The 22,481-nt window shown below is 45.3% G+C and overlaps 1 long non-coding RNA gene and 1 gene segment (V, D, J or C); both read right to left on the reverse strand.

Moving 5' to 3' along the window:
- The window catches only part of LOC125081768 (immunoglobulin lambda variable 3-9-like), a 156,532-nt gene that overhangs the window by 113,303 nt on the left and 20,748 nt on the right, over positions 1-22,481 (reverse strand).
- On the reverse strand, positions 10,342-21,070 carry LOC125082627 (uncharacterized). Its single transcript, XR_007122024.1, has 3 exons — positions 20,971-21,070; positions 20,492-20,603; positions 10,342-10,358 (listed from the first exon to the last, which is right to left on the reverse strand). It is a non-coding gene; the product is annotated as an uncharacterized LOC125082627 (long non-coding RNA).

Consider the following 22,481-nt stretch of genomic DNA (forward strand, 5'->3'; position numbering starts at 1 on the left):
TGTTCAATGATATTCTTGTTTTTTTTCCCTCTTTTATAGAACGCCCCCTTAATATTTATTGCAGTGCTGGCTTGGTGGTCGCATACTCTTTTAAACCTTGCAGGTCTTGGAAGTTCTTTATGTCTCCATCCACTTTGAATGTCTGTCTTGCCAGATAAAGTATTCTTCACTGCATGTTCTTCTCATTTAGTGCCCTGAATACATCTTGTCAGCCCTTTCTGGCTTACCATATTTCTGTGGACAGGTCTGACATTATTCCGATGGGCTTTCCTCGGTATGTGAGGTATCTCTTCTCCCTAGCTGCTTTCAAAAGCTCCTGTCTAAAATTATGATTTATCATTTTCATAATCAGGTGTCTCGAGGTCTTTCTAGATTCTATGATCTTGGGGGCAGATCTTTCTCTTTTGGTATATGAACGCTGGTTCCATTCACCAGATTGGAAAATATTCATGGAAAATTTGTTCAGCTATATCCTCTAGTCTTCTTTCTTTCTCCTCCCCTTCGGGGATTCCAATAATTCTGACATTGGAACATTTCATGGCGTCATTTATTTCCCTAATAAATGGTTTTTCATGGCTTCTAAGCTGTTTGTTCCAGGCTTCCTCCTGATCCTTTTTCTCTATCAGTTTGTCCCTTAGATCACTAATTTTATCTTCTGCCTCAGTTACCCTAGCATTTAGAGAATTTAGATTAGATTGGAACTCATTGAGAGCATTGTTAACACCATACCTGGTGGCTTTCACTTCTGCCCTCATCAATTCCATTTTGTAATCAAAGGCTTTTTTCCAAACTAGCTATTGCCTGCATAATTGTTAGCCTGAATTCCCTTTCCAACATACGTTTATGTCCATATCCAATAGCTTTGATGGAGAGGGACCAGTCTCTGAATTTTTCCTCTGTTGGGCATTCTTCCTCCTAGTCATTTTGGTGAGAGAAGACTGAAGAGATGTGTAGCTGAATGTATCATCCATGGTACCAGTAAGGAGCACTGTGGAATGCTTCTGAGAAATCAAGAGTCCACACCAAAAAGAAAGAAGAAATGTAAAAAAAAAGCAAGAATGATAGAGACTGGAAAAAAAAGAAAAAATGAAAAGAGAAAGCCCAGCCCGATTGGGTCCCAAAAGTAAGATTTATAAAGTATACAACAAAAATAGACAAACAAGAAGACCAATGAAAGTAGATGACAAGAAACAATGAAAAAATAAAAAGAACCCTGTCAAAATGAACCCCAAGTATAAGATTTATATACTACCAGAACAAAAACAAATACACAGAAACACTGATAGAAGAAAAAGATGGGAGGGTGTTTATAAATTCACAATGTGGGTGAGGAAGTTTATTTTGATTCTTCCTGGATGTATCTTGATATCTTTGTTAAAGGATTCAAGTTTCCTGAGATAAAGGGGGATTAAAACTGTTTTATATATAGGGGTAGCATTGATTGTGGAAAGGGGATTACCTTGAAGTTTATCTCTATATGAATATTTAAAAATAAAGTAAAATTTAAAAAATTAAAAATAGAAAAGCAAAAGAAAAACACAGGTATGTGTATCAAAAAAGTTCAGAATAAAAGATTATTAAGGAATTTGATGTACTGAACATTTCATTGGAATGATAAATAGGTTAAAAAGTTATATAAAAATGAAAAGAACAAGAATAGTGGGAAAGAATTAAAAATAAAAGTTGTATCTTGGGCGCCTGGGTGGCTCAGTGGGTTAAGCTGCTGCTTCGGCTCAGGTCATGATCTTGGGGTCCTGGGATCGAGCCCCACATCGGGCTCTCTGCTCAGCAGGGAGCCTGCTTCTTCCTCCCTCTCTGCCTGCTTGTGATCTCTCTCTGTCAAATAAATGAATAAAATCTTAAAAAAAAAGTTGTATCTATGAAGTAGTGGTTGTCCTCTTGTTTTTTGTTTGTTTGTTTGTTTGTTTTTGGGCAGGCTTTCTGGGGCAGGGGCCTGTTGCGTGGTTTTTCAGGGAGTCTTGCTAGAGTGGAGTCCTCCTATCCCCATCAAGGGGCTGGGCTCTGAGAAAACCGTTTTTTTAGGCTTTTGTTCTCTGGGGTTTTTTTGTTTGTTTGTTTGTTTGTTTTTTCTCCCCTTGGGAGCTTTTGGCAGTTCTTTGGAGGTGTAGAGGAAAGCAAACTGCACCCAGATATCCATCTCAGAGAGAAGCCTCAGTCTGATCCCTTTTGGGTGCTCCAGAGCACATAAATTCCCCCTCTGCCACTGACAGAGCACATCCCCAGACACGGTCTCTGGGGTCACAGGAACTCCCGCTTGTACCCAAAACCATGAGATCACTAGTCTTGGCTGTCTGGGCAGCTCCAGACTGCCGGAGACGTCCCAACCAGAGAGAGTACACTGAGATTTTCACAGTGGCCTGGGCTGAGAGAGTTCAGAATCTCTAGGTCCTAGAGATCACCAGCTAGTGCCTGCACAGACCTCTCTCAGGGAAGGGTGTGGATGGCAACTCAGACCCTGGTCCCACAGCATGCGTGCAGAATACAAAAGGCTGTGGTTCTAAAGAGCGCTGGCTGATATCCACATCAGACTCCTTCACGGGAGCTGCCAACCAGATGCTCTCAGGCATGCTGGTGTCTCAGGGACCAAGACCTGGCTTCTTCGCTGTGCTCTCTGGTTCAGTGTCAGTGGTGGCCCTCCTGGGTCCGTGGGCTTAAGTCCCTGTCCCTAACCTCCCAATTCCACCAATTTCCCCTTAAGGTCTTTTGCTCTTTTTGAGTGCTTTCAAGTAGACACCAAGTTAATGCTGGTTCCCAATCACAGGGCACTCTCGTACTGGGGTATTCCTTTCCAATGGGTCGCTTCTGGTGGTTCCCTGCCCCTTTTGTTTATCTTCCGATATCAGTCCGATGTTCCCACTCTGTTTTACCTGTTGACTGGCTTTGTCTGCGCCTGTAGAGATCCAGAAGTGTATAATTCTAATCTCAGGCTGATTTCATGGGTGATCAGAGTTTTTTGGTAATCAGTTCATTTTGGGGGACCAGTTGAAACAGTGCCTCCTACTTCTCCACCATATTGTCTCCCCCCCACCCCATAATTTTTTTATTTATCTCGTAGAATTTGATTCTTTCTCGCATCACTCTCTTCTGAGGGGCATCCATACTATTTCTTTTATATTGTGTTGGGTGGTGATCCACTCCTGCCACTTTTTGTATGCATGTCAGAAAATTCTTTATTTAGTCTTCATTTTTATTTTTTATTTATTTTTATTTTTTTTTAAATTTTTTTTAATTTTTTCAGCATAACAGTATTCATTATTTTTGCACCACACCGAGTGCTCCATGCAATCCGTGCCCTCTACAATACCCACCACCTGGTGCCCCCAACCTCCCAACCCCACCCCTTCAAAATTCTCAGATCGTTTTTCAGAGTCCATAGTCTCTCATGGTTCACCTCCCCTTCCAATTTCCCTCAACTCCCTTCTCCTCTCCATCTCCCCTTGTCCTCCATGCTATTTGTTATGCTCCACAAATAAGTGAAACCATATGATGATTGACTCTCTCTGCTTGACATATTTCACTCAGCATAATCTCTTCCAGTCCCGTCCATGTTGCTACAAAACTTGGGGATTCATCCTTTTTTTTCTTTTCTTTTTTTTTTTTTTACAGCTTTAAAAACATATATTTTTATCCCCAGGGGTACAGGTCTGCGAATCGCCAGGTTTACACACTTCACAGCACTCACCATAGCACATACCCTCCCCGATATCCATAACCCCACCCTCTCTCCCAACCCCCTCCCCCCATCAACCCTCAGTTTGTTTTGTGAGATTAAGAGTCACTTATGGTTTGTCTCCCTCCCAATCCCATCTTGTTTCATTTACTCTTCTCCTACCCCCTCGACCCCCCATGTTGCATCTCCTCTCCCTCATATCAGGGAGATCATATGATAGTTGTCTTTCTCCGATTGACTTATTTCGCTAAGCATGATACCCTCTAGTTCCATCCACGTCGTCGCAAATGGCAAGATTTCATTTCTTTTGATGGCTGCATAGTATTCCATTGTGTATATATACCACATCTTCTTTATCCATTCGTCTGTAGATGGACATCTAGGTTCTTTCCATAGTTTGGCTATTGTAGACATTGCTGCTATAAATATTCGGGTGCATGTGCCCCTTCGGATCACTATGTTTGTATCTTTAGGGTAAATACCCAGCAGTGCAATTGCAGGGTCATAGGGTAGTTCTATTTTCAACATTTTGAGGAACCTCCATGCTGTTTTCCAGAGTGGTTGCACCAGCTTGCATTCCCACCAACAGTGTAGGAGGGTTCCCCTTTCTCCGCATCCTCGCCAGCATCTGTCATTTCCTGACTTGTTAATTTTAGCCATTCTGACTGGTGTGAGGTGATATCTCATGGTGGTTTTGATTTGTATTTCCCTGATGCCGAGTGATATGGAGCACTTTTTCATGTGTCTGTTGGCCATCTGGATGTCTTCTTTGCAGAAATGTCTGTTCATGTCCTCTGCCCATTTCTTGATTGGATTATTTGTTCTTTGGGTGTTGAGTTTGCTAAGTTCTTTAGATTTTGGACACTAGCCCTTTATCTGATATGTCATTTGCAAATATCTTCTCCCATTCTGTCAGTTGTCTTTTGGTTTTGTTCACTGTTTCCTTTGCTGTGCAAAAGCTTTTGATCTTGATGAAATCCCAATAGTTCATTTTTGCCCTTGCTTCCCTTGCCTTTGGTGATGTTCCTAGGAAGATGTTGCTGCGGCTGAGGTCGAAGAGGTTGCTGCCTGTGTTCTCCTCGAGGATTTTGATGGATTCCTTTCTCACATTGAGATCCTTCATCCATTTTGAGTCTATTTTCGTGTGTGGTGTAAGGAAATGATCCAATTTCATTTTTCTGCATGTGGCTGTCCAATTTTCCCAACACCATTTATTGAAGAGGCTGTCTTTGTTCCATTGGACATTCTTTCCTGCTTTGTCGAAGATGAGTTGACCATAGAGTTGAGGGTCCATTTCTGGGATCTCTATTCTGTTCCATTGATCTATGTGTCTGTTTTTGTGCCAGTACCATGCTGTCTTGATGATGACAGCTTTGTAATAGAGCTTGAAGTCCGGAATTGTGATGCCACCGACTTTGGCTTTCTTTTTCAATATTCCTTTGGCTATTCGAGGTCTTTTCTGGTTCCATATAAATTTTAGGATTATTTGTTCCATTTCTTTGAAAAAAATGGATGGTACTTTGATAGGAATTGCATTAAATGTGTAGATTGCTTTAGGTAGCATAGACATTTTCACAATATTTATTCTTCCAATCCAGGAGCATGGAACATTTTTCCATTTCTTTGTGTCTTCCTCAATTTCTTTCATGAGTACTTTATAGTTTTCTGAGTATAGATTCTTAGTCTCTTTGGTTAGGTTTATTCCTAGGTATCTTATAGTTTTGGGTGCAATTGTAAATGGGATGGACTCCTTAATTTCTCTTTCTTCTGTCTTGTTGTTGGTGTAGAGAAATGCAACTGATTTCTGTGCATTGATTTTATATCCTGACACTTTACTGAATTCCTGTACAAGTTCTAGCAGTTTTGGAGTGGAGTCTTTTGGGTTTTCCACATAGAGTATCATATCATCTGCGAAGAGCGATAGTTTGACTTCTTCTTTGCCGATTTGGATGCCTTTAATTTCCTTTTGTTGTCTGATTGCTGAGGCTAGGACTTCTAGTACTATGTTGAATAGCAGTGGTGATAACGGACATCCCTGCCGTGTTCCTGACCTTAGCGGAAAAGCTTTCAGTTTTTCTCCATTGAGAATGATATTTGCGGTGGGTTTTTCATAGATGGCTTTGATAATATTGAGGTATGTGCCGTCTATCCCTACACTTTGAAGAGTTTTGATCAGGAAGGGATGCTGTACTTTGTCAAATGCTTTTTCAGCATCTATGGAGAGTATCATATGGTTCTTGTTCTTTCTTTTATTAATGTGTTGTATCACATTGATTGATTTGCGGATGTTGAACCAACCTTGCAGCCCTGGAATAAATCCCACTTGGTCGTGGTGAATAATCCTTTTAACGTACTGTTGAATCCTATTGGCTAGTATTTTGGCGAGAATTTTTGCATCTGTGTTCATCAAGGATATTGGTCTGTAGTTCTCTTTTTTGTTGGGATCCTTGTCTGGTTTTGGGATCAAGGTGATGCTGGCCTCATAAAATGAGTTTGGAAGTTTTCATTCTATTGCTATTTTTTGGAACAGTTTCAGGAGAATAGGAATTAGTTCTTCTTTAAATGTTTGGTAGAATTCCCCCAGGAAGCCGTCTGGCCCTGGGCTTTTGTTTGTTTGGAGATTTTTGATGACTGTTTCAATCTCCTTACTGCTTATGGGTCTGTTGAGGCTTTCTATTTCTTCCTGGTTCAGTTGTGGTAGTTTATATGTCTCTAGGAATGCATCCATTTCTTCCAGATTGTGAAATTTGTTGGCGTAGAGTTGCTCATAGTATGTTCTTATAATTGTCTGTATTTCTTTGGTGTTCGTTGTGATCTCTCCTCTTTCATTCATGATTTTATTTATTTGGGTCCTCTCTCTTTTCTTTTTGATAAGTCTGGCCAGGGGTTTATCAATCTTATTAATTCTTTCAAAGAACCAGCTCCTAGTTTTGTTGATTTGTTCTATTGTTTTTTTTGGTTTCTATTTCATTGATTTCTGCTCTGATCTTTAGGATTTCTCTTCTCCTGCTGGGTTTAGGGTTTCTTTCTTGTTCTTTCTCCAGCTCCTTTAGGTGTAGGGTTAGGTTGTGTACCTGAGACCTTTCTTGTTTCTTGAGAAAGGCTTGTACCGCTATATATTTTCCTCTCAGGACTGCCTTTGTTGTGTCCCACAGATTCTGAACTGTTGTGTTTTCATTATCATTTGTTTCCATAAATTTTTTCAATTCTTCTTTGATTTCCTGGTTGACCCATTCATTCTTGAGAAGGATGCTGTTTAGTCTCCATGTATTTGGGTTCTTTCCAAATTTCCTCTTGTGATTGAGTTCTAGCTTTAGAGCATTGTGGTCTGAAAATATGCAGGGAATGATCCCAATCTTTTGATACCGGTTGAGACTTGATTTAGGACCAAGAATGTGATCTATTCTGGAGAACGTTCCATGTGCACTAGAGAAGAATGTGTATTCTGTTGCTTTGGGATGAAATGTTCTGAATATATCTGTGATGTCCATCTGGTCCAGTGTGTCATTTAAGGCCTTGATTTCCTTGTTGATCTTTTGCTTGGATGATCTGTCCATTTCAGTGAGGGGAGTGTTAAAATCCCCTACTATTATTGTATTCTTGTCGATGTGTTTCTTTGATTGTGTTATTAATTGGTTTATATAGTTGGCTGCTCCCACGTTAGGGGCATAGATATTTAAAATTGTTTGATCTTCTTGTTGGACAGTTCCTTTGAGTATGATATAATGTCCTTCCTCATCTCTTATTATAATCTTTGGCTTAAAATCTAATTGATCTGATATAAGGATTGCCACTCATGCTTTCTTCTGATGTCCATTAGCATGGTAAATTCTTTTCCACCCCCTCACTTTAAACCTGGAGGTGTCTTCGGGTTTAAGATGAGTTTCTTGTAGGCAACATATAGATGGGTTTTGTTTTTTTATCCATTCTGATACCCTGTGTCTTTTGATTGGGGCATTTAGCCCATTAACATTCAGGGTAAGTATTGAGAGATATGAATTTAGTGCCATTGTATTGCCTGTAAGGTGACTGTTATTGTATATTGTCTCTGTTTCTTTCTGATCTACTACTTTGAGGGTCTCTCCTTGCTTAGAGGACCCCTTTCAATATTTCCTGTAGAGCTGGTTTGGTATTTGCAAATTCTTTCAGTTTTTATTTGTCCTGGAAGCTTTTAATCTCTCCGTCTATTTTCAATGATAGCCTAGCTGGATATAGTATTCTTGGCTGCATGTTTTTCTCATTTAGTACTCTGAATATATCATGTCAGCTCTTTCTGGCCTGCCAGGTCTCTGTGGATAAGTCTGCTGCCAATCTAATATTTTTACCATTGTACGTTACAGACTTCTTTTCCCGGGCTGTTTTCAGGATCTTTTCTTTGTCACTAAGACTTGTAAATTTTACTATTAGGTGACGGGGTGTAGACCTATTCTTATTGATTTTGAGGGGGGTTCTCTGAACCTCCTGGATTTTGATGCTTGTTCCCTTTGCCATATTGGGGAAATTCTCTCCAATAATTCTCTCCAATATACCTTCTGCTCCCCTCTCTGTTTCCTCTTCTTCTGGAATCCCAATTATTCTAATGTTGTTTCCTCTTATGGTGTCACTTATCTCTCGAATTCTCCCCTCGTGGTCCAGTAGCTGTTTGTCCCTCTTTTGCTCAGCTTCTTTATTCTCTGTCATTTGGTCTTCTATATCGCTAATTCTTTCTTCTGCCTCATTTATCCTAGCAGTGAGAGCCTCCATTTTTGATTGCACCTCATTAATAGCTTTTTTGATTTCAACTTGATTAGATTTTAGTTCTTTTATTTCTCCAGAAAGGGCTTTTATATCTCCCGAGAGGGTTGCTTTAGTATCTTCCATGCCTTTTTCAAGCCCGGCTAGAACCTTGAGAATCATCATTCTGAACTCTATATCTGACATATTACCAATGTCTGTATTGATTAGGTCCCTAGCCTTTGGTATTGCCTCTTGTTCTTTTTTTGTGTTGTGAATTTTTCCGCCTTGTCATTTTGTCCAGATAAGAGTTTATGAAGGAGCAAGTAAAATACTAAAAGGGTGGCAACAATCCCAGGAAAATATGCTTTAGCCAAATCAGAAGAGATCCTGAATTGTGAGGGGGGAGAAAGGGGATAAAAAGGGGTTCAGAAAGAAAGAAAGAAAGAAAAAAAAAACCATTAAAAAAAAGAAAGCCGATAAAGAAAAAATATAAAAAGAGGAAAAAATATATATATATTGGATAAACTATTTAAAAAACGTTAAAAAAAGGAAAACGGTAAAAGTTAAAAAAAATTTAGCAGAAGAGGAGAAAAAGAAAAAAAAATTGAAAAAGAAAAAAAAATTACATTAACTGCAAGGCTAAAAAATCATGGGGAGAAAGCCATGAGTTCCGTGCTTTGCTTTCTTCTCCTCTGGAATTCCGCCGTTCTCCTTGGTAGGTGAACTTGGTCCTGGCTTGGTTTCCCGTAGATCTTCTGGGGGAGGGGCCCATTGTAGTGATTCTCAAGTGTCTTTGCCCCAGGCGGAGTTGCACCGCCCTTACCCGGGGCCGCGCTGAGTCATCTGCTCGGGTTCGCTTTCGGGAGCTTTTGTTCCCTGAGCGCTTTCCGTAGAGTCCGGAGGACGGGAATAAAGATGGCGGCCTCCCGGTCTCCGGCCGGAGGAGCCGAGAGCCCGGGGCCCCACTCCTCAGTGCGCCCTCAGAGAACAGCGCCAAATGACTCCCGTCACCCTGGCCTCCCGCCGCGCTCCGAGCTGACCAAGCCTGTGACCGGTTCAAGGCAACCCTGAGCTGAGAGTCACTCCTCGGCTCTGTCTCTGCAGCCGGCTTCCCCGTTCTAATACCGGTAAGCTCTGCGACACTCAGACACCCCCGATCCTTCTGCGACCCTGTGGGACCTGAGGCCGCGCTTACCCCGCCTGGGCTTCACCCCAGTTAAGCCTCTGGAGCGATGTGCCTCAGCGGAACAGACTTTTAAAAGTCCTGATTTTGCTCCGTTGCTCCGCCGCTCGTCGGGAGCCGGCCCCTCCCCCCGCGGTCTATCTTCCCGTCGCTTTGGATTCACTTCTCCACCAGTCCTACCTTGCAGAAAGTGGTTGATTTTCTGTTTCTGGAATTGCTGTTCTTCTTCTCTTCAATCTCCCGTTGGATTTGTAGGTGTTTGCAATCTTTAGATAAGCTATTTAGCTGATCTCCCGCTACCCGAAGTAGTCTCAGCCTGCTACTTCTCCGCCATCTTGACTCCTCCCTAGTCTTCATTTTTAAAAGATATTCTCCCTTGGTAAAGAATTAAGGTTTTTTTTTTTTTTTCAGTATTTTAAAAACATACCAACTTTGCTTGCATTTCTGTTACTGAGAAATTTGCTAGAATCTTTTTCTGTCTTTCCATAAAAACTGTGTGTCTTTTCCTTCTGGATGTTTTGGAGACTGTCTCTTTTTTTTGCTGACAATTTAGACACAGGAAAATGTTGCGGGGTTTTTTTGTTTGTTTGTTTCTTTGTTTTGTTTTGGTTTTTTGTTTGTTTGTTTTGTTCTTGTTTTTTTTACTATGGCTTCTAGTTTAAATTTTTCGAGCTTTTGGGATCTGTGAGTTTAAGTTGTAATTATAGTTTTAGGTTGTGGCTAAAATAGATGATAAGCACGGGGTCTTCGTCTGGCCTCTGCTGGTACCTATGAATATGTTTACTTCCAGTGTTGTTTCCCCACAGATGATCCTGGCTGCTGTCTCAGGGCGACCTGCACAGATGGGGGCTGAGTCACTACACAAGAGGCCTCAGAGCTGGCAAGAGAGGAAAGAAGTCAGCTGAAAAATCAAGGACTCATTCCAAGTGACTGCCCACCTGTGAGGCCTGGCCTGTGCTCAAGGGATTTTGTAGACCCTCAGGGGTGCCCCTCTCATCAGTCTCAGTCCTAGAGTAGTGTGGGTCAGACTGGTGGTTGGAGCTTTTGAATAAATTGGAAAAAAACACATTTAGGGGGGCATGGGCATTCCATCAGGGCTCACACAAAGCCATGAGCACTGTGGGGGGTGGTTTACCCACCCAGATTTTCATCATACAGCAGGGCCAGGAGCATCCCCCCCACACACACAGGCAGCCCCTCCTGGGCTCAGAAAAAGGGTATGGCTTGACTGAAGGACTTAGAGCTGTTGTGTGTGTGTGAGCTTGGACTCGACACCTGTGCAGTGAGCAGGACACTGAGGAGAAGAAGGATCCAGGCCATGGTGGAGTTGCCTGATTCTGCTCTCAAGGTCTGAGGCTGGACAAATGTCCTCCCAGTTCTCTCTTAGCCCCTTGCTGGAGATACCTACTGGTTTTACAAACCAGGGGACCTCAGAGGCTGAAGAGTTTTGTGGATTCTCATAAAGATCTCAGACCCAAGGGTCACTGAAAGGGCAGGAGTGGTTCTTTTCGAATCCACTCTCTGCCTAGGGAATTCTGCTTCACTCTTGGTCCTATAGTCAGGGGCTGACATTCCCACTCCAGTTTGTGTTCTGATGTCCCTCTGGGCAGGCCTAGGCACAGACAGCTCAGTGGTGAAGCCTGTCTTTATTTTCTAATGCTTTTCTGTCATTGACACACTGTGGCTCACATAGTTGCAGGGACTTACTGCAGGTGAGACCTCATGTGCCACAGGAAAATAAAGTTCATCATCTATCAAGAGAACATGGACTTCCCATAGGTAGGATGTTTCTGTAAATATCTTCTATTGGCTGTGAACTTTGGGGCAGGCCATAGGTTCTGTGCCTCGTCATCCCCATTTTGCAGTCAGGGGCGGGAACTGATAAGTTGCAAAAAGAAATGACTGCCATATAAGAGAATGAGAGGGGCTATAAACTGTAATAACTCTTCAAGGTAATATTTATCACATTTAAGTAATCTTCAGTTTGGGGGGAAAATATATAATAAATATCTCAATTTATACGTTAAGTCAAAAAATGTTTACCGAGGAAACTGCTGTGTTGCAGGCACTAGGAATGTGAACATAATTTTCCAGTCCCCTGTCCACTCCTTAAGAGAGGTGAGTGGAGGGACAGGTGAGGGGCAGGGGGAAGGAACTTCCAGGAAGAAGGAATAGTGTGTCTGGAAGGACAGGGGTCTCTCAGCACAGGGGAGGGAGGAAATGTGTGATCACAGGAAGAACTGATGTTTGTGGACAGTGACTGCATTTTGTTTCATGAGGGTGGCTAGGTCTTGGTTTGGTGGGAGGCTGGGCCTATATTATAGAAATGGGCAATGTCTCCATGAGGAAGACCACACACACACATATCCTTAATAATTTGTAGTTGAGAGTGAAGGATGTCACTATAGACTAATGACCAATGACAAGTGACCTGAAGTTCTCAGGTCCTGGTTACCCGTCCTGGTTACCTGGTTACTACCACCCGTCATGTGGCAGAAGCCCTTATGCCCAGGTCCTCCCCATCTGCAGGTTACTTTGCCAGGTGATCTCTGCTGCCCCCTGGTGGCCACTCCACCATGGCTGCTGGAGGTGCAGTGGCATTCCTGGCACAGGTGTAGACTCATAACCTACAGCTCAGGTCCTGATTCCTGGTCCATGGACTCTTTCCCCAGTGAGGAATGACTCTTCTTTTTTTTTTTTTTTTTAAAGATTTTATTTATTTATTTGTTAGAGAGAGAGAGAGAGAGAGAGAGCATGAGCACAGGCAGACAGAGTGGTAGGCAGAGGCAGAGGGAGAAGCAGGCTCCCCACTGAGCAAGGAGCCTGATGTGGGACTCGATCCCAGGACGCTGGGATCATGACCTGAGCCGAAGGCAGTTGCTTAACCAACTGAGCCACCCAGGCGTCCCAGGAATGACTCTTCTAAGCATGGCTCCTGCCTGCCTCATGTTCTGGTATTAGAGGCCCAGATTCACAATGAAAGCAAGAGCAGGCCCATGTGGAGGAGGAGAGCACAGGTTTTACTGAGGTGTCGCTGCCCCTGTCTCTGGGGTGTGGGGTGTCATTCAGGTGGTAATGCAGTTAGAACTGGGGATCAGAGGACCCAGGGGATGGCTCGTATTGGAGCAACAGTGCATGCAGGTCTGATGTGGGGTTGGGGGAAAGAGTGACCAGGGACGAATTCCCCAAAGACAGAGATGGGGAGGATCCACCCTGCAGACGTTTATTCAGGCCCTCGCTGGTCTGGCACACATTCCATCCTGGGAATTCTGCATGGACAAGACACAGTACCTACTGAAGATGGAACTCTGGAGCTGCTCAGCATGGGGGAAAGTCAGGAGAAGTGAGATGTGTGTAGGAAGAGCCCAGTGGGTGCTACTGCATAGGGGCAGAGGGGGAGTTAGAGGATCTGAAAGAACAGGATAAAGCTCAGGGACCTGGGATTCAATCAAGTTCCAGGCCAGTGTGGAGTTTTCCCCTCAGGTGAGCATTCTGGGCACAGAGGGCTGTGTCAGATGTGGTCAGAGGTATCTTTCAGGTGATATGTCAGTTCTCTGGGCAGCTGCTGGGTACAAATAGGGGTCTCTAAAAGAAAATGCTGAAGTGGGAGCAGGTTTGACACAGATGTGGTCTGTCCCTGTGATCTCCCTAGATCACATGGGGGCTGAGATTGCTTAAGGTAGTACTTATTCTCCCTCCCCTACCCCATACACAACTAAGCAACAGGGACACCAGAGTGCTCCATGTGCCTCTGTCCCTGTCCCCTTGTGTGGAGTCCCACATGGATGACACATCATTGATTTCCCCAGCACCCCACAGACTGGCTAAGCTAAGCAAGAATATGAGGGAGGGGTGTATCTGGCAGTGAAGGAAGACAGGGAGAGGAGTGCTGATATCTGGTTCCTTGAGAGGGTGAGAGTAGAGCAGAAGCTGACAGGTGCAAGGCAGCAGCCATCCCCTGCACCAGGTGAGGAAGGCTGCCCAGGCTAAGAAAGGAACTGGAACAACCTTAGCCAGAATGTTCCAGGTCTTGGAGACCACTCCTTCCTCTCAGTTCTGCTTTCTCCCTGTCGGGGACACTGCTGTACTTGGAGAAGGGGGAACTTGGGTCCAGGGAGGCGCCAGTCCAATCATGGTCATGTGGATGAGAAATTAATGGTGAGAATCCCCGGATTAATACTCTGTAGAGTTATACTTTCATGGTATTTTAACCTGAAAAAAATTTTCTTGGTCATAGGTATTCTTACCAAAAATCATCATTCTGGTTTATCACACCAATAAGTAAGCTGAAGATCCATAATCCAATAGTTCTTGCCATGCTCTTGTGAGGGGAAAATTGTTTTCTGTCATGGCCTTCCTATTATCCCCCAGATATTGCTCTGATTCAACCCAGGGTGGAAATAAGGGGATGTGCTCTTCCTTCGTAATACATTCTTTTTTTTTTTTAACTTTTAATTTTTATTTATTTTTAAAATTTCTTTTCAGTGTACTGGAATTCATTGTTTATGTACCACACCCAGTGTTCCAAGCAATATGTGCCCTCCATAATACTCACCACTAGGCTCACCCAACCTCCCATCCCAGACCCCGCTAAAGCCCTCAGATTGTTTTTCAGAATCCATAGTCTCTCAGGGTTTGTCTCTCCCTCCAATTTCCCCCAACTCCATTCTCCTCTCCATCTCTCCATGTCCTCCGTTTTATTCCTTATGCTCCACAAATAAGTGAAACCATATGATAATTGACTCTCTCTGCTTGACTTATTTCACTCAGCATAATCTCTTCCAGTCCCGTCCATGTTGCTACAAAAGTTGGGTATTCATCCTTTCTGATGGAGGCATAATACTCCATAGTGTATATGGACCACATCCTCCTTATCCATTCGTCCATTGAAGGGCATCTTGGTTCTTTCCACAGTTTGGCGACCGTGGCCATTGCTGCTATAAACATGGGGGTACAGATGGCCCTTCTTTTCACTACATCTCTATCGTAATACATTCTTCATCTGTTTTTTCCTCCTCATGAAATTGCTGTAAAAATCAATTTCCAAACCACAAGTTAAAGAATGATGATGAGAAATTCAGTACATTATATATATATATATATATATATATATATATATATATATATATTTTTTTTTTTTTTTTCAATCTTGGAAAATATTACCTTGGACCTAGTTGTGTGGCCCAAATGCAGTTGAGGCCATCCCATGGGGTCCACACAGGGGTGGGTGTGAGTCCATGTGAGTCAGACCTGCCTGGTGCAGGTGACTTGGGGAAATAGGAGGCCAGTAGTGCCAGGAGCAAGTCCCCTGTGGGCCCCAAGTTGGTGTCTGCATTTCTACCAGTTTCTACTAAACCTAAAGATGGTAGAGCCTGGGGAAGCAGGGGCCTCGTCTCCTGTTTAGGATGCCTAAGACAGCATTTCTGGATGTGAGGATTCCTCATCTAGTCGTGGGGATTCCTCATCCAGTCACGAGGGGAGGCAGAGGCCATTGGGCCCATCCAGGCTTCCAGTACCCAAGGAGAAGAGGAATTCCCCCAGGACTGGGCTGAGACAGGTGTCTCCCCTCTGGAGTGGCATGTGATTATATCTGGGTCAAACATGATGTATAACGGTATCCTAAATCTTCCGTAAAACCTGACTACAGTCCTCTTAATATAGTATATCTCCCTATATCTGTCATTGTTCAGTGTGATATACAGATTTCGAGAACAGAGAACCTGCTAGAAATACCACTTGTGCAGGGGCCTGTCCAGAACCAGGGAGGACAACTGACTATAAGGTCTGACCTGCAGTTGGTGCTAGTAAGAGTGCAAGCCACACTAGGTGGGCAGCTTTGTATCCCACTTCAACATTTTTCTGTGTCACTTCGAATTACTGCCAACTGCTCTCACTGCCATGGTAGGCTACTCAGCAATGGTCAACCTTCTCTTAGCCCTGGATGTGTCTGATTCTCAGCGTGGCCTTGTCCATGAGTTGGATTCTCAGTATCAGTCAGGGATCCCTAAGGGTCATTTGGTATCTTTACAAATGAACAACCCTGGGTCCTGGCCTGGCTCTTATTGGTTCCAAGTAGCATATTCACTTGTAAACTTATCTCCAGAACTAGGGCCTGCCCAGAGTCCCTGACATGGAGGGATTGTCCAGGGATGCACAGGGCCTATAAGAGGGGAGTAGCTGAGGGAGACCCAGTCTCTGTACCTGACAGTCTCTAACTCGTGCTAGCTTAGACCTGGGCACAGAGTGGTGGCTCCACAATGCTGGAGGAACAGCCCACTTGTAACTCTAACCTCTCAGAGTCTAAACATGAGCATCACGATGAGATTCCCATGCCTTTCCTTGCTCTCGACCCTCAGACACATACAGGCATCAGTCATCACGTGATCAAGTCACTAATAAACTAACTCATCACATAATGGAAGTAATGATTATTAGTGATTTCCTGGGAAAATAGGCTGGATCGGGCATGATGTGCTCACTGAAAAGGATAACGCATGTTAGGTCTGGGTGATTGGTCAGGACAGGGTCTCCAGACACACAGATGTGGAGGGCGTGAAGGAAATCTGGGAGGGACTGACCCTGCTCCTGCCTGAACATGGCTGCACAGAGTCTGCTGTGTTGGGTCACACACAAGTCAGGCCAGGGTCAACCCTCCCCACACCTCTCCGTGGTAATGGGAAGACTGGACAGATATGAACAGCTGTGTGGAGGGTCCCCCTTGGCAGGACAGGCTGGACAACAGTAGCTAGAGGCAGGATCTCCAGTGACAGCCCTGCACTGTCCCAGCCTTTAGAGCAGATACAGTGGGCGTCTGAGCACATGGACCTCAAGGGGGGATACTGTGTACCATATGGATGCCTTCATCTGCTATCCTTCCAGGGTCCCCCATTGCCATGAGGTGAGAGCAGAAGGGAAACATGAACCTAAAGACATGCTAGGGAAGTGGGCACAGCCCAGGGGACAGGAGGGAGTGGTACCAGCCCAAGTGGCTCTGTTCTCAGTTCCTCATCACTGATATCCCCGAGAAAGAGCTCTCTCCCAACTCATGCAGCTTTTGTCCAAGTGGCATTCCTCAGGTGGCCTTGCTCCACGTGGTGTCCATGATGTGACCTTCATTTGCATCATGTGGGTTCACACCACACAATGTTGCTTGGAACCCACTCGTATGTGGAAACGTATCCTCCATTTGTGATTTCCATGCATGGGGGACATTTCTACCTCATTATCCTTGTAGAGGCCGATCTTTCTTCCTTGTTGGCCCGGCATGAGGGCTAAATTCCTTTACCTGGAGTCATAATGTGGAGGCTCCTTGCCTTGTCTTTAAGCATTTGCCATGGTTACTGGCAGGGAGTAGCTCTCATCACAGTGTCCATTACCCTGTTCTGTCATCTTCCTGAGAGGCCTCACTCTTCTGAAAATGCGGAGCTGACCTTGGGTGAGAGGGAGTGCTGTGATGCAGTGTTCTTCTCGGCTTCTATGTTAGCATCATCTGAAGAAACAAGAACAAGTGTCATCTGCTCACAGGACCTGGGTGGACAGGGCCTCATTTTAAGTGTCATAAGAAAACATGGTTTCTGTTCTCATGGCACCTGATATGTAGCTTCGGTTCATGTGTCTTTGGCCATCATGGCCATGGCTAATGTGACACTGATGACATGGCATTGGTGAATGGGTCCTCTGCCTGCATGGCACCATATCTGACTGCTTCAGTCCAAGTGGCACCACTTAGTTGGCATCTGTCCCAGTGGCACCAGCCTTGGTGCCCTTGGCCAATGTGGCCCAATTATGCCGACTTGGTCAAAGATGCACCCACTCCCACAAGTGACACCAGCTCATGTGGTCTTGGTCCAAATGGTACTCCCTTGATATGGCTTTGGTTTGCATGGTTTTTGTTTGTACTGCATGCCCTCACTTGGTACCCACACACATTTGGGGGACACATCCCAAGTCTCTGAATTCACGAGTAATCAGTCTCAGGACTGCTGTGGAGGCAGAGATGCCCAGAGAGTGCAAGCTCCCAGAGTTGGAGTCTGGGTTCTTTGAGGGGTGACTCCTGACCCCACTCTGTGGCCAGGTAGGACTCTGCCAGGAGCTGTTGGTAGCAGGATACATGATTATATCCCGAGTGTCCCTACTGCCATGATACAGGAGATGGTGACCTTCTGACCCCAGATGTTTAGGGAGGTTGATTTAGGACAGACTGGCTCCAGCCCTGTGAAGAGGGAGCAAAGGGGTGAACTGGGAGAGCAGGGCCCTGACCCCATGGACCCTGAGTGGGAGGGAGTGCAGGGCACCTGTGCTCACACTGTGCCTCCCTGTGGGCTTCTCACCTGTGCTGGAAGCAACAGCAGAGCAGGGGGAAACTACTCAGAGGGGGGTCCTCAGAGGAGCAGTACCACAGGCTCACTGGGGAGCTGTACCACCTGCAGATGCCTGGGCCTCACCCAGCCCTGCTGTAGCTGCATCTGCATTTTGGGGAACAGCCCCTCCTCAGGGGACTGTGTGCTCACTGAGCTTCACAGTGTGGGGTTCTCAGCCACCGTGGAAAATCTCACTTCTTCTCCTTGTCTTCCTAGGTCATATGAGGCCACCTGGTTCTTGGGGTTTAACAGTCTCGCTCTGGTCACTGAGCTCGATTCAGAATCTTTAGCCTGTAATAATGTAGAAAAAAAATGATTTAAGAATAGACACTTTATGAGCCACATGGGGTTTGCCTTGTGGATGGGATACTCCAGTGGGATACTGACCACACTACTTTGGTGGTTGAGAGGGCAACATACTCCCACCCACCATGTCTTCCAGGCAGTGAATCACCCAGATGAGTAGGAGGCACCGGCTAGGGGAAGCCTGATGTCTATCACCAGACAATTGGATATCTACAACACAACTGGGGGTAGCAGGTGTATGCATGGACTCAGAAGAACCTCTATTACTCCCTGGGGCTGTGATTACAGTTATAAATTCACCACAATCCAATGCAGCATGTCTGACAATTGACACACATTCCAGAATGAAGGTTTGGTGGTTATAACTGGTGAAGATCCAGACAAGCTCAGGTGTTTGTTGAGGGAAGAGGAAATGCAGCAGACAGTGAAGCAGGTAATTATAGATACCACTCTGACTTCTGGGTAGTGGCAGAAATGAGCAGACTAGAACATGTATTCTCTTCTTGTGTTGTAAGAATATGTTTGGATACATAGTTATCATATGTTTCTGCTTTGTTCTCCTGTCCCAAACCATTATCATCTATCATCAAATGTATTTATAGTTGTTAACTTTATATCTCAATATTGAAGTTGTGGAATATCAAATCATCTGGAACAAAATAAAGATCACTAGTAGACAAAAATGTATTTTATATCCCCTTGTAGGGATATAAATCATAATTATTCACTTCATAGATTTGTCTTATGAGGTGGAAGCAGAGCTCCCAATATTCTCTTTATTTGGACCCTGATTTGTGCAGACCTTGGTGAATGTCATGAGGAGGAGTGGTGGTCTGTGGTGGCTTATTACTTGTCTGCACTGACAGGCTGAGTTGTATTTCAAAAAATCATTGTCTGCACATATTTCTGGGTAGGGTGAGTGTAAAGAGAAATACTTGGTCACCATTTTGGAGGTAGAAGTGAGGCAGCACCCACTGTGTGTCTCACTCCCATGGTTTTGTACCTTTTGGCCACTTTGTAGGATGAGGCCACTGACTCCTCATCCCACATTCACTATCAGGATGGATGGACTCTCCAAGTACTTATCAGACCTCATAGCACCTACTGTGTGTGCATCTATTCTCATTGTACAGAAATAGAAGATATGATATGGTCTGTCTGAGGATCTCACATGCTAAGTTGGATTTGGAGGAGAAAGCAAAGCTTTGTGGACATATAGTGGACTCCTCAGGTCCCTGAGGACTCTGTTTGGCCATCCTGGATTAGGTTCCTCGAATAGACTCTGAGATGCAGAAGTGCATTTGCAGGAAATCTGGAAGGAGTGAGGCTGGCCAGACTGGGCAGAAGGAGAATGACTCACAGTGAAACATCAGATGAGGTCTCCTTCCTGTGGTGAGCTCTAAAGTTGGGGCCATTCAGGACATCTGAACCTGAGGGAGGATCTTGAGACCTTTGATTCAAGCCATCATTCAATACAGTCTCTCCGAGGAAGGGCAGAAACCCGGGGAGGCAACTTTCTGAACTAAGTGCATTTCCCCAGTGAGCAGACCCCTTGAGCTATCAGGGACTCGAGGGAGATATGGGACATATGTGAGCCCAGAAGAGGAGTGACCACATTGAATAATGCACTGGTCTGCTCCACTCAGAATCCCCAGCCATCATGGTGGCAGGGCTTCTGGAGCTCAACTGAGTTGGAAGATTCTGGGCTCCAGTCCTGGGCAATTGGGTGAAGGAGTGGTCTCTGACCACCATAAAGAAATGAGTGGTAATTACCACTGACAGATGGTTCCTTCCGTTTGTCTTTACACCCAATCCCTCTGTTCCCAAACATACTCAGGCCCAGAAAATCTCAGGAGCCCCAAACCAACCCTGTATTTCTTGTGCAGGTACTATCAAAGTGTGGGTGTCTAGGGAGGTCTGGGGACTTTGGATTTGGGGACCTGAGTTAGACCTGCTCCCTTCTCTGGGCACAGGCCTCCTGGAGCTGGAGGAGAGTGTAACCCAGATAAGGAAGGGGTTTGTGTCTCACTTCCCCATCTGTCTGTGTCACTATGAGCATCAGAACTGCTATCCCACACCTGACAGTAATAGTCAGCCTCGTCCTCAGCCCAGGCCCCACTGATGGTCAGGGTGGCCGTGTTCCCAGAGTTGGTGCCTGAAAATCACTCAGGAGTCCCTGAGGGCCATTTGTTGCTATGATAGATAATAAGCACAGGAGCCTGTCCCGGCTGGTACCAGGAAACATATTTATTTCCAATGTTGTTTCCCCCACAGGTGACCTGGGCTGTCTGTCCCAGAGCCAATGACACAGATGGGGGCTGAGTCAGCACATAGGAGGCCACAGAACCTGCAAGAAATAAAAGGAGCATTAGATTTTCAGCTCTGGGTATCACCCCAGAACACCATCACCTGCCTGGCCTAAGCTCCAGGGATTCTCACTGCCCTGTTTCCACCCTCCCAGCATCTCAGCTCCTGAAGCCCATGGATCTGGCTGGCGGATGGATTCTTTGCCCAAAGGAGAGCATCCTCAATTTTCTCTGGACAAGTCAGAACCAGTGAGCACTTGGGGGGATGACACCCCTGCTATCTTTCATCATGCATCATGGTCATTAACATTCTTCCCTGGACAAGCACCTCCCTGCAGAGCTCAGAGTCAGGGCCTGGATTGCCCCATATCCCTGGGGCTGCAGAGGGTGTGAGCCTATGTGTAGCACCTGTGCAGTGAGCAAGGAGGCCAAGAAGGAGAGGAGTCCAGGCCATGGTAGAGATGCCCTAATTCTACTCCCCAAGTCCTATGGCTGGGCTGGATTCATCCCAGGCCTCTCTTATCCTCTAGCCGGAGAGACAGGATGTTCATGCAAATCAGCTGGGGCTCAGGGGCTGCTGCTGAGGAGCCTTGTGGTTTCAGAGAGGGGCTCATCCCCAAGGGACACAGAGGAGAGCAAGCCCTGAAGACCCACCCTCAGCCCAGGGGATCCTGCTTCATACCCTGGTCCATAGTCTGGGGTGCCCAACTCCAGACTTATCCATGTCCTGACCTCAATCCTGGGCTGGTCTGTCCTGGTTGAGTGCTGAAGTGGAATTTCCATTCTTTGAGCCCACGATAGTTTGTTTCCTTTGCAGGCACTATGAAGCTTACATCAGTGAAGTCCCCAAGCCGTGTGTCTGTTGGGGAACATCAGAACCCAAACAAAAGTCCTCCCTTGCCAAGTACACATGGAGTTTTAAGGAGTCATTGAAGGGCTACTGGAGGTATGTGTCCTGAATGTGGGCCATAGATGCTGTGCCTCAGAATCTCTAGGGTGCACTGAGTGCTGGGGCTGACTCAGCCTTAGCAGAGAATAACAGTGACTGAGTGTAGCAGGAATGTGCTTGGTGGGGACGCATGAAGTCTTGGACCAGTGCTAGAGACAGAGACAAATTCATCAGGATACAGCTCTGAGAACCCCCGAGTCAGAATTTTACATCAGAGTCAAAGCTGATAGTGTAGAAAGCATGCACGTATTCTTTTCTCTCTCAGGTTCTGGTGAACAACCCTCCGTGTTAGAACTCCTATTGCCCAGACTCTCCCCAGGGCCAGGTGGCTTGGCCATTTGGTCTCTGCTGCCCCCTGGTGGCTCCTCTCCTGGATGTGCAGAGAGGTCTTTTTGTCCAGGTGGAGATTCAGAACCCACTGTTCACATCCTGATTCCCTTATCTGTGGCATACTCTTCTCTACGTGGCCCATGCCACTTTCATGGCCATATTGCAGGAGATCCGAGTATCCATGAAAATAGGAACAGGCCCATGTGAGGAGGAGAAAGCAGGACCCATCCAAGGTATCATTGGACCTACCACTGGGTTGGTGGGTTGTCATGGATGTGGTTCTGAGCTGGGAACTGGGGGACACAGGACTCAGGCACTAGTTATTAGCGACCCTGATGGCTGGTGCACCAAAATAGGAAGTGGTGACTACAGCTCCAAGGACAGAGACAGGAGAACAACCACCTGGCAAATAATTTATTTGACCAACTTTTGTTTGGCAGACTTTCCATCCTGGAAAATCTTTGTGAAGAAGACAGTTTCTCTCTCAGAGTTTCCATGTTGTGGGTGGGATGGCATAATGGACACACTTGTTTTGGTGAGACAGTAGACAGCCTCTACCACCTTTTACCTAGGTCTTGTCTTCTATATTCATTTGAAAGCCAAACCATTGTTATTCCCATGTCCTTCTTGGCTAGGACTG

Source organism: Lutra lutra, chromosome 12, assembly GCF_902655055.1.
Source record: "Lutra lutra chromosome 12, mLutLut1.2, whole genome shotgun sequence".
NCBI lineage: Eukaryota > Metazoa > Chordata > Mammalia > Carnivora > Mustelidae > Lutra > Lutra lutra.